We start from the raw sequence: 12,100 nt of genomic DNA on the forward strand, positions 1-12,100 counted from the left end.
ATTCCATTGTCTATTTTTTATTTTGTTGCCTGTGTCTCCTCCCGTCTTATTGACTGTGCCTTTTCAGCCTCCCTTGGCAGAACATCCTCTGGTGTCTGACTAATGTTCAAGTTCTTTAGGCCCTGTGCTGTCTCCCAGAAAGAGTGGAAAACGCATTCTTTTCCCCTCCCATGGCTTTGAAGAGTCTTGATCTTTTCCTGAGGCCAGGTCTCTCCTTGGACCCCCAGGCCAGCAGATTCAGCTACTTACTTTGGACATCTCCAGAGCTTTCAGGCCCAGAGCAGGCAACTCTGAGCTCCTCCGCCTCACCCTGAGCCTATCTGTGAAGGTGCTCCCACAAACCCATCCTCAGCCGCATGCAGCCCTCACCTCTCACCCCTCACCTGGTCCAAGCCCCGTTGGCTCCACCTCCTTCGTGTCTTTCAAACCCCACCTTTTGGCTCCATCTTATTGTCCCTTCCTTGGGTGAGGCCAGCATATCACCTCATGGAGGCCACCAGGGAAGCTCCTTCCTCTAACCTCATCCATTCCAAACTCTTCTCCACTCAGCTACCAGAGTGATATTTTCATCAAAGATAATTACTCCCATAAGACTGCACAGTGGCTTTCTATTGCCTCAGGATCAAGGCAAACCCCTCAGAGGTCCCCCCAGCCCTGCCAACCTCTGTAACAGCATCTCTTCCAACCCCTCAAAGGCTCCAGGCTCTTCCTCTTCCCAGCCTTGCCAGAACACTGTTCTGCTTTCCACTCAGCCTTCAGACCTCCCTGAATGCCCCTTCCTCTGGGACCTTCCCTTGACACAGCCTGGTCCCCTCCCCACCATGTTCCCCACTCTTGATGCTTCCCTGCCACAGCCCTCCACACTCCTTGCAAACACCTGCAAAGCCATTATGTGAACAAACACGATCCCTGATGTAATAGAACCCAGCCTTGGTCTCTGTCCCTTCGTGTCTCTTTAGCTTTATTCAGTGGCGATCATTTTCCCTGGCCCTGGAGAAAACCCGGGCAGAGCCTGTAGCTTTGTAGCTCAGGCTTAGGTTATTTTACCTAATCAGTCAGTTTGTGTTATAAACACAGACTCAGCCAGGCCAGGAGAGCATTCGATCCCATGACTTGTCAGAGACGGGGTAGCTGGTGGCTTCTCCTCCCCAGGCCAGGCAGATGGTTAGGGATGCTCTCACACAAGGCATTTTTGTGGGATCTCTCTTCTGGGTACCCCCTTATGATCTCTTCCTTTGCCCATGGGAACCATGAGCCTAGCCCTTCCTGGCAAGGCCTCTTGTCCCTCCAGGTGGCCCTGTCATAGTGGTGCACACTGGCTCTCTCTCCGCCTGCCCACCTCTGGCCCACAAGAAACACTTGGAGCACTTGCCCCACCTACTCTGGGTGGGGTCATGCCCTGACAGCAATGCCCTCTGCAGCCACCCCCAGCACAGCTGGCCCGCAACCCTTCCTCTGGGTTCCGAGGGTGGGAGTCAGACCACACTCGCTCATCCACTTGAGCTTTCTTGGATCCTGGAGGCCCAGTTCTCTGTGTCTCCAACATCTTAAAGCTCTCTGAGAAGCTCTGGAAGCCCTGTTGGCCTGCCCAAAGTTAGAAGGTGGTGTGTGCCTGCCACAAGCCTTGCTAGAACCTCCTGCAAGGGAAGGCTGGGGTCCTGGAAACAGCACAGCAGCAGCTCTCTCCAAAGAAACTGGCTCCCAGGGTCCCGCAGCCCTCTACTCTCTCAGACCCCTTTTTATATCCTTGATGTGACTAGGGGCCCAAGTGGGTGGTGCCATTTATTTCCCTTGTAAACCAACTTCATAGGAGAGGCATGTGGTTCGGTGCCCTGAAACCTATGATATTGGTTCCTTGGTCCAAACTGGGGCAGGGATAGTCCATTCACCACTGGGCTAATCATCTTTCCCCAGCCACACGAGAGCTTTTCAAATGGCAGACCATGTCCAGTTTTTTTTTTTTTTAAAGAATATCAGAATTTAAAATCGCAGTGTATCCCATATGGTAAGAGTGAGTGTTGTTTGGAGAAAGTGTTGATTCAGCTCTATATAAAACTTGGGTGAGTTCCCATGTGTGTATCCTGGTGAGTGATAGAAAATAAACTTCTTACTAGGAATCTCAGTGAAAAAAACTTAAAAGCAGCACAAGAACAGAGTCTATGTCTGCTTTACTCAGCACTGCATCCCGGGACTAGCTCAGTGGCTGGCACATGGTGGTAACTCAATGACTATTGCGTGTGTGAGGAAAGGAGGGAAGCTGGGGGCTGCGACTCCACCATGGGGCGGTGACGGGAGTCAGGTCTTTCTCACAAGCTCCAGGGATCCTAACTACCACCTTGGTCTGGGCCAGCAGGCAGCTTCCCGCATTGTTCTTGAAACCAAGGCTTGGAGCCCAGGCTTCTCGGCCCCTTGGGTGGGGTCTTCCCTGGCTGCCTGAGGTGGGCCCTCACCTGGCCTGGGATGTGGGCGGGTTCACCTGGAAGGAGTGAGTGAGGCTGGGAAGTGGCTGAGGCCGGGAGAGGAGGACTGTGCTTGCAGCAAGGCTGCAGCTGTCGCTGGGTCACTCTGGGGTGAAGCTGGGGTCCAGGCAGCGGGTGGCCCTGTGAGTGACGGATGCCGGCTCCTGTGTCAGAGGGAAAGCATGCAGCCCAGAGATCTCAGCCCTTGGCAGGGAGGGAGATGCTCCTGGACAGACGTCAGCTCTCACCCTGGGGGCCACGGCAGTGTTGGCAGCTTCCCTACCCCCGTGCCAGGAGCTCCTCCGACATCAGCCCTGATGGCCACGAGACTCAAAGCCCAGGAGGTTGGGAGGGGCCAGGGAGACAGAAGCCCAGGCACTCCTACAGGCAGAGACAGCAACTGGGAACAGCAACTGAGAGCGAGGCAAGGGTGTGGTGGCGAAGATGCCAAAGGGCAGCCACTGATGGGCTCAGAGAAACAGCAGGGACTAGTGTCTCCTGACCCCGGCTGCTTCTGAGAGTCTGTGTGTGCTGGCACGGTGCCTTTGCACCCCACCATTGCTCTAAGCACACTGTTACTGTGCAGCCCACCTGTGAGTCTAAGGGCTGTGCAAGGCCACGCCAGACCTGGCCTGTTCATAACACAGTCTTCAGCCCCTGCCCCAGCACCTGGCACAGATACGGAGCTTGGAATGTTTGCAGAAGAAACAAACTGATTGATCAGCCAATTCACTCTCTGCTGAGTTCCCCTGGACCTGCTCCTCCATTTGAACCCTTCTTGTCCCCTCAAGTTTCCTGCCCCTTTTCTCACCAGCAGTGCCACCTCCCACTCTTTGTTTTTCTGGAAGGAGGTCAGACACAGGACCATTTGAAATTCTTGCCAGATGGAGAAACACGTGTGGATTCACCATGCACTTGTGCACACGCAAGGCACCGAGGCTGTAGTCAGTCTGCCAAGGATGAGGAGGAGCACAGGGAGATGCCTCAAATCCCAGGAATGAATGTCAGGCTTCCTGTCCCAAACCTCCTTGGGCCAGGGCCCTCAGGACTTTCTCAGGGACAGAGGTAGGCAGACAGGCCAGAGAAGAGTCAAGCTGAGAGGATGGGTGAGGAACTTAGTTCAGAAATGACACTTAAAGGCTGGCAGTTGCCAAGCTCCATCTGAGGGCATCCCAGAGGGACCCCAGGGTCCCTTCAGGAAGCACTATCCTCATGTGGGTATCCCAAGCCAGCCTGAGTGGCAGGGGTCGGGGCCAGGCCAGCCTGAGCCCAGCACGCGTAATGACCATCCTGACAAGCACTTCCTCCCATGCCAGCTCATGGAGCTGGCATCCCCGGGCAGCTGCCAGGCACCTGCTGCCGGAGAGAAAAGCCCCATCATCCCAGCCTTTGTGGACAGACAGGCCGGCTTGGATTCCAGAAAGGCATGCAAGGTCAGAGTGAAGCCCCCTTCCCCGGATGTGGGCCGAGCAGCCAGCAGTATGTCCTGTCCTCCCACCTGCCCCGCTCCATGCTGGCCTCTGTGTGAGGCAGAGCATCAGGGAGTGTGCACTGGGATCCTCGGTGCGACTGGCCAGGGGGCCGAGCTTGCCTCCAGTATTTGTCCTGGGAGCCGTCTCCCCTTGGGGCCCATGTCTGCCACTCATCCTCCCAGGCATCGCTCCCTCCCTGGCAGAACCAGGCCACTTCTGTACGGAAGACTGCAGGACTTGTGGCAAGGAAGGCAGAGGGCAGGGACAGCTTGCCCAAGAGCCCTCCCTGTTTAAGAGAAGCTGGTTTAAGAGAGATAATTGGGGCTCCTGTATCCTGTATCGATCTATCACATTTATAGCCGTCACTCCAGACAAGAGACAAGGAAATGACAAAAGCCAATAAGGCCAATAAATAAAGGGTAATGGAATAATCAGTATGTGCAGCCTATTCCCTGAGCCACAGAGCCAGGGGCAGGGCTCAGCCCCTCCCTTCGGTCTCTGTCTCAGCTTCACCCACAGGCCCCAGGAGAAAGTTAAAACCACTCAACAGCCCCCACGGGGGTGCCCGGCTGGATTTCCAGCTGCTCAGGCCAAAACCCTTGACGTCATCCTTGCCGCCTCTCTTTTTCTCACACCCTACATCCAATCCGGCCGGAAATCCTGTTGGCTCTGCCTTCGAAATATATCCCAAGTTCAACCACTTCTCAACATCTCCACTGCCACTGCACTGGTCTAAGCCACCATCATCTCTCTCCTGGATTCTTGCAGCGGCCTCCTCACTGGTCCTTGTCCCCAGCTGCTCTCAACACAGCAGCCAGCGTGGTCCTGTTAAAATCAAGTCAGATCACGCTCACCGAAAGCCCTCCAGCAGCTTCATCTCACCCAGAGGAAAAGCCTTTACCCAGCCCTTATCCAGCCCTTACCCAGCCCTGATCCAGCCCTTGCCCATTTGCCTGTCTGAGCCCCGCTATGGCCGGCCTCTTGCTCCACTTCAGCGACACCGACTCCTTACAAGTTCCTGAGCAGGCCAAGCATGTCCTGGCCTGGCACTGGAGCACTGGCTGTTCCCTCCCACCTGGAATGCTCTTCCCCAAGGGATCAGCCCTAGCTCCCCTGCTTCCTCTTCCAAGTCTTAGAGGTCACTTTTGCAATAAGGCCGACCATGACCATCCTATTTTCTTCCCTTTCCCAGCCCATTGTTTTTATTTTTAAATCAGTTTTAGGAAAGTATAACTTACATACAATAAAAGGCACCCTTCTTAAATGCACAGTTTGATGAGTTTTGACAAATGTTTAAGCAGTACAGCCACCACCACAATTAAGATATGGAATATTTCCATCACATCACGAAGTTGTCTCATCTCCTTCATGGTCAGCCTGCCGTTCCTGGCAATCACTGATAGATTTTCTGTTCCTATAGATTTGCCTTTTCTGGAGAGTCCATATAAGTGGAGGAATTTTCGTATGTAGCCTTGTGTGCCTGGCTGCTTTCACTTAGCATAATGCATTAGAAATCCATCCATGTCATTGTCTGTTATCAGTTGTTCCTTTTTATTGTTGAACAATATTCCATTATATGAGCATACCACAGTTTGTTTTCCATTCAATAGTTGATGGACATTTGAGTTGTTTACCATTTTTTGCTATTGTGAATAAAGCCGCCATGAACATTTGTATATAGATGTTTGTGTGGGCTTATGTGTTTTGGACTTTTTTTGTTTGTTTGTTTTTTTGAGACAGAGTCTCACTCTGTCACTCAGACTAGAGTGCATTGGCATGACCTCCACTCACTGCAACCTCATCTTCCCAGGCTCAAGCAATCCTCCTACCTCAGTCTCCCAAGTAGCTGGGACTATAGACATGCACCAACATACCAAATAATTTTTTTGTATTTCTGGTAGAGACAGGGTTTTACCATGTTGCGCAGGCTGGTCTCGAAATCCTGAGCTCAAGTGATCTGCCTGCCTCAGCCTCCCAGGCATGCTGGGATTACAGGCGTGAGCCACCACACCTGGCTATGTTTTTATCTCTTGGGTAAATACCTAGGAATTGAATTTCAGAGTTATATTAATAGTGTATGTTTAACTTTATATGAAATTGTCAAAATGTTTTCCAAAGCATTTGTTTGCTTTTCAATCAGCAATGAGAGTTCCAGTTGCTGTATATCCATGCCAGCATTTAGTATTGCCAGCCTTATTTTTCCTTTAACTTTAGCCATTTGAGTAGGTGTATCTTGTAATTTTAATTTGGATTTCCCTGATGACTAATGATGTTGAGCATGTCTTTTTCTTCTTTAAGAGATGGGGGTCTCACTTTGTCAACCAGGCTGGAGTGCAGTGGCACAATCATAGCTCACTGTAACCTTGAACTCCCAGATTCAAGCGATCCTCCCACCTGAGGCTCCTGAGTAGCTGGGACTACAGGCATGAGCTATTTAAAAAAAAAATGTTGTAGAGATGGGGGTGTTGCTATGTTGCCCAAGCTCGTCTCAAACTCCTGGGCTCAAGCACTCCTCCTGCCTCGGCCTCCCAAAGTGCTAGGATTACAGGCATGCGCCACCATGCCCATAATGGGAGCATCTTTCCATGTGCTTATTGGCTATTCCTCTATCTTCTTTGGTGAAATGTCTGCTACTGTTGTAAAGAGCTCTCAACAATGCTTATATGCTTACATCATCATTGGAAGGAGCAAGCCTCCCTGTGTGCGATAAACTTCCACTGCTCTGACACAGGCTTTCTGTGTGATCTGGGGAAACTGACCTCACTGTTCCAGTCTCTGTTCCCTTGTCTGTAAAATGGGGAAAATAACAACAGCTGCTTCCCAGGGTAGTGTGAGGACTATGAAAATTAAGGTTTGTAAAGAATTTACAATGATCCCTCAAATATAGTAAGCACTTAATAAATGTCTAGTATGATGACAGTGATGATGATTCCTAACCCCTATGTGACTCATTCATGTCAATCCTATTTCCCTCTTAAAGCCCAACGTTTTCATCTATAAATGGTTGTGGGAGAGGGTTGGGGCTGAACAATCTCTAAGTCCTGTCCACAGTAGCATCCCTGAGTTCTAGAATCGCTCTGTTTATGGACACACCCTTACAGGTCCCTTTCCCCTCCCAGGGCACGTCCAGCAGCCACCCACCTACGGGACTCTAGAGTTACACACACAAGGCAACAGGAAGCTCACCTCCAACTCCTGCCCTCCAGAAATGGCCTAGGGCCCAGCTCCTTAATCACCCATAAGAAGGACCATGAGAAACTGAAAGGATCAGGGGAGATGCAGAAGTCAGAGGCAGAGCTGGGAAGGGCAGGTGACACCAGGCAAGACCAACAGACAGTGGGAAGCTGGGGACAGCAGTGTGGCCTTGCAGGGCTGCATCTCCCGCCACCACAGTGGTTCCGCATGCTCTCCCACTCCAGCCCTCTCCCTCCCACTAGACAGCTCCACAGGTCTGCAGGCCCAGCCCTCCAGCAGCCCTGCCTTCATCCCTCCCTGACTCTGGGGGAAAGCTGGGCCCCCCAACGGAAACGTCTCAAGTCCTTGAGCCCCTCCCTTTGGGGCAGTGGGGTGGGAAGGAGGACAGGAATGTTGGGAAATCAGTGCACACAGATCTGGGGCTGGTGCCAGGGTGCCACAGGGAGCGAGGAGGAGGTGATGAGAGAAGGGCACGGCAGCTCAGCAGGGCCCAGGCTGCAGGCAGGGCAGGAGGGGTGGTGGGGATGTGACTTGGGGAGCAGACGGGGCTGGGAGGCTGGGAGAGCAAGGGGTTATAGAGGATAGAAGCCAGAGATTTCTGAAAGACCAGATCAGGGAGAAGAGGAGGTCCCGAACGGCCAGGGTGCAGAAGGGGTGAGGAAGATGAGAGCAAGGAGCAAGGGCACGGTTGGGGGAGACGAACCTCTGGTCCTCCCAGCCTCCCAGGCCTTCACTTCCACTAAGCATACTCTTCATACTCATTGTCACCCTCTTGATTGTGGACAGCCCTGCCCAGCCTTCCCAGCTACCAGCCCCCACCAGGACTCTCTTGGCACCCCAGCCACCCAGTGTCCTCCTCCCTTCCAGGCCAGCCACCACCTCCATGCTGCCCTCACCACCCACCTGCTGCAAGGCCCCCATCACAGAGCCCCCCAAAGCCAATTTCTCTGCTCCCACACCCCAGCTGAAACCCACCCAGCCCCAAGCATAGGATCACTATAAAGCCACGCATCTGCCTTCTGCCAGCCCTACCTGCCACCCTCTCTCTCCTGTGGACACTCTGACATTTGAAGGATCAATGAATACTGAGCAGCAGGGCCAGATGAGAGGCTCCAGAACCAGAGGGTCCCCTTCCTCTCACTCACTCACTCCCACCAAGTGAGATCAGCCTACATAGGGACCAGCTGGGGAAACCGAGACATCTGTCCACTCTTTGTTTAGCAACCACATATTGAGCATCTTATAGATAAAACCAGACAAGGTCCCTGTCCTCACGTAGCTCACAATCAAGTTGGGAAAACAGGTATTCACCTCCAAATCCACAAACAAGGCTGTTTATAGTTACAAAACTATATGGCAGGGTAGGAGAGTACAAAGTGCAATGAGGGAGAATAACCAGTCAGGTGATCTCTACAGGGAGAGATGAGGGTGGCTTGGACCAGGATGGGGATAATAGAGAATGAGAAGCTTGGGAGCTATTTCGGATGCAAAATTGGTAGACAGAGCGCTCAGAAGTGGGAGAGGAGGTGTCTCTGGTCTCTGGCCAGGACAGCCATGAAAGTGCCACAAGAGGCTTCCTCAGATCACCTCCCAGGCAGCCCCTCAGGCCTCCTACGTCTGCCCCACAGAGCCCTTGGCAAGCAAAATGGATGACCATTTGGGGACCTATTCTAAGAATGAATCCCAGGTCCCATCCACCCAGATCCTGCCTCCTACAGCTACCATGGGGAGCCAAGCTGTAAACAAGAACAAGTTCCCAATACCTGTTGAGGCAGCGCCCACACGTCGCTGGTGATGGTGAAGACACTGGCGTCTCTGGTATCTGTGAATGCAGCTGTTTGAACTGTCCCTTGGGCACAGAGCACAAATGTGCCCTCAATCCACTTTTAATTTTTTCTGTTAACCAATCAAGAATTTACATGACACGTCCAGTCCCTCCCTTTAGGGATTTTCACTTCCTGAGGTTTTTGTTTTTTTGTTTTTTGTGTTTTTTTTTAAAAAAAAAAAAAAAAAAAAAAGCAAAATAGGGATTGTGGGTCTGACCAGCACTACCACATCACTATTGAGGACACTCATAGCATCCTCACAGGGACAGTATCACTCCTCAAAGTCAACTGGAGCCCAGGGGCCCCCCACTGTGACTCATATCTAGGTGGCAGTCCCTAGCCAGGAGCACAGGCACAATGTCAGCATGGCAGAGTCCCCAGAGCTCCCAGCAGTTAGCCTCACACCATGCTAAGGACAGCCTTACCCCAGGAAACACAGGTGGGTCCTTGTTGTAAGCCCCGGTCACCACCCTAGACTCACGTGTTCCTCATATTAATCTCATTTCAGAAGCCCCATGGCCCAACGCCTTTATTGTGGCCTCCTCACTCCACCCCAACAAATTCTCTTCACTTCAAATCCCAGGAGCAGCAGTTGGATAGTGTTTTCTTCCCTCACAGAGATTCTGGGCTCCCTCTGTCAACTGATGCACTTCCTCCAGGAACCAGCTTTGCATACCAGAGATCTCAGGGAGAGGAGGCTTTGGATCTAGTCTCAAAACAATAAACTAACTCCAGGTGGGGGATCAAGGCCACTCATTCTTCACCCTACGTTTACATAACTAAGAAAGCTATTTAAGTGGCTTTCACTGAACTCCAGTTATTTCATTTTAAACTGTCCCTGTGACTTGTGGACACAGACAGTGGACTTCACCAGGCACTTAAATCCTCCTCGTTGGTCCCCAGAGCCTTGAAGAGGCTTATCTGGAGAACAGAGTTCCCACAGCACCCTATCCCAGCCTCCACGCAGGCTCTGCTCTGAGTGCTTTTCAGGCAGGGAAAAGGAACACGTCCAAGTGGAAATCTTCCAAATGTGTCTTCCCCAATCACCCTGTCACTGGATTGTTCTCAGCAAAAACTTTCTCATAAATTATCTTTGCCTTTGGCTTTTCACACACAAAGGTCACATAGTTGTCTGCCTCTGGTATCACACGTGTAGCTGGAGAAGTGGTTTCAGAGGTTCCCACAGCTGGAATCTCCAGAGGAATTTTGATCAAGAAAAGGGAAATGAGGTCATTATGAAGAGGGAAAGGGAGGAAAGAGAAAGTGGGGAAGACCTGGAGAGCTAGAGGGGGAGAGGGGAGTCTCTACCTAGGTCATCTGGCTCCTTTCCCCCTTTCCACCCCTAAGCCACACTTTCTTCAGTGGCGACCTCACCATCGTATCCAAGTGAATGGATAATAAAAAGGACGAACCAGAAGCAATAACACACCATATGAATGAGCACCCACAGCACCCAAATCTTGGTTTCTAAATATCATTCTCCATTAAAAGGAACCAGGGCTCCTTGATGAAATGGCTGATTCAGGGCTAGAGCCAGGAAAACACCAGAAAACCTGGAACATCTTATTGTGCCAGAAAGCAAAAAAGTGCTTAAAGACGGATGAAGATAAATGTCAAAAGACACAGGAGCCAGTATGAATGAGCCAACTAGTAAGTTTAGAAGTAATGATGGTGTAAAAAATTATTAGTGGGCAAAAACTAGTGGGTAGAAGTTTGATGAGGAATATAGTCTCAAAGTATCTCCCCACAATTACTTATTAATTAGAAAGAGAAAATAGTAATTCTACAGGAGGGGGAACAGACGCCACTTAAACTAAGTGATCAAAGATAATATCACTAACAAGTGGAAAAGTTGACATAGTCTGCCTCCTGATGTAAGACTCTGAGAAAGACACATCACCTTCAGTAATCATCCCCAAAACACATCACCTGAAAGTCATAATGAGGACGCATCCAACAGGATTCAAGCAACATCATTCTTCAAATAACTGGCCTGCACGCTTCAACATTGTCAAATTCAAGAAACACAAAGAAAGGCTGAGGAACTCTCCCAGGTTAAAGGAGGCGAAAGAGACATGGAAACTGAATACAATGAGTGGCCCTGGAACAGGAAAAAGAAATAGAAATAGGCCAGGCTCGGTGGCTCATGCCTGTAATCCCAGCACCGAGGTGGGTGAATCATCTGAGGCCAGGAGTTCGAGACCAGCCTGGCCAACATGGTGAAACCCCATCTCTACTAAAAATATAAAAATTAGCTGGTTGTGGTGGTGCATGCCTGTAATCCCAGCTACTTGGGAGGCTGAGGCAAGAGAATCGCTTGAACCCAGGAGGTAGAGGTTGCAGTGAGCCAGGGTCACACCACTGCACTCCAGCCTGGACAACAGAGTGAGACTCCATCTCAAAGAAAAAAAAGAAAGAAAGAAATAGAAAGAAAGAAGATATGAAAAGACAACTGATGAAATGTACATATGGACTGTGGATTCAATAACAGTATTAGACCAATGTTAGATTTTCTGATTTTGATAACTATACTATGGTTTTGTACCAACACACACAAGTATTTAGGGCAAAAAAGGCATGATGTATTCAACTTATTCTCACGTGACTCTGAAAAAAATATGTGTGTGCATGTGCATATGTGTATATATACTATATATAGTAGACACGTAATACAGAGTACATCATAAGCACACACATATATATGAGGAAAGAGAGAATGATAAAATAAATGTGCAAAATATAAACAATTGCTGAATCTGCTCACACCCGCTTATCAGCATAAAGGGCATATGGGAATTTCTTGCAACTTTTCTGTATCTAAGTTTGAAATTATATTAAAATAAAATTTACAAAAATATTACTAATGGCCAATAATTACATTGTACCTGATACGGTTTAAAACACTTTACTTATTTTAGCTCATTGGGTACTTACAACAGTTCTACAAGGTATATGGCATTATCTATCATCCATGTTGTCATCTTCATTTTACAGATGGGGAAACCAAGGCACAGGGCAGTTACGCTACTTGCTGTAGCTCCCCCACCTGGTTAAGATGGCAGAGATGTGACCCCAGGCTAATAAGCCTGGTTCAAGTCTGTGCTCTCAGGATGCTCTGATGCCTCCTAAGCTATGCAGAGGCTGAGAA

This window comes from Pongo abelii, chromosome 2 (genome assembly GCF_028885655.2).
Source record: "Pongo abelii isolate AG06213 chromosome 2, NHGRI_mPonAbe1-v2.0_pri, whole genome shotgun sequence".
NCBI classification, from domain to species: Eukaryota; Metazoa; Chordata; class Mammalia; order Primates; family Hominidae; genus Pongo; species Pongo abelii.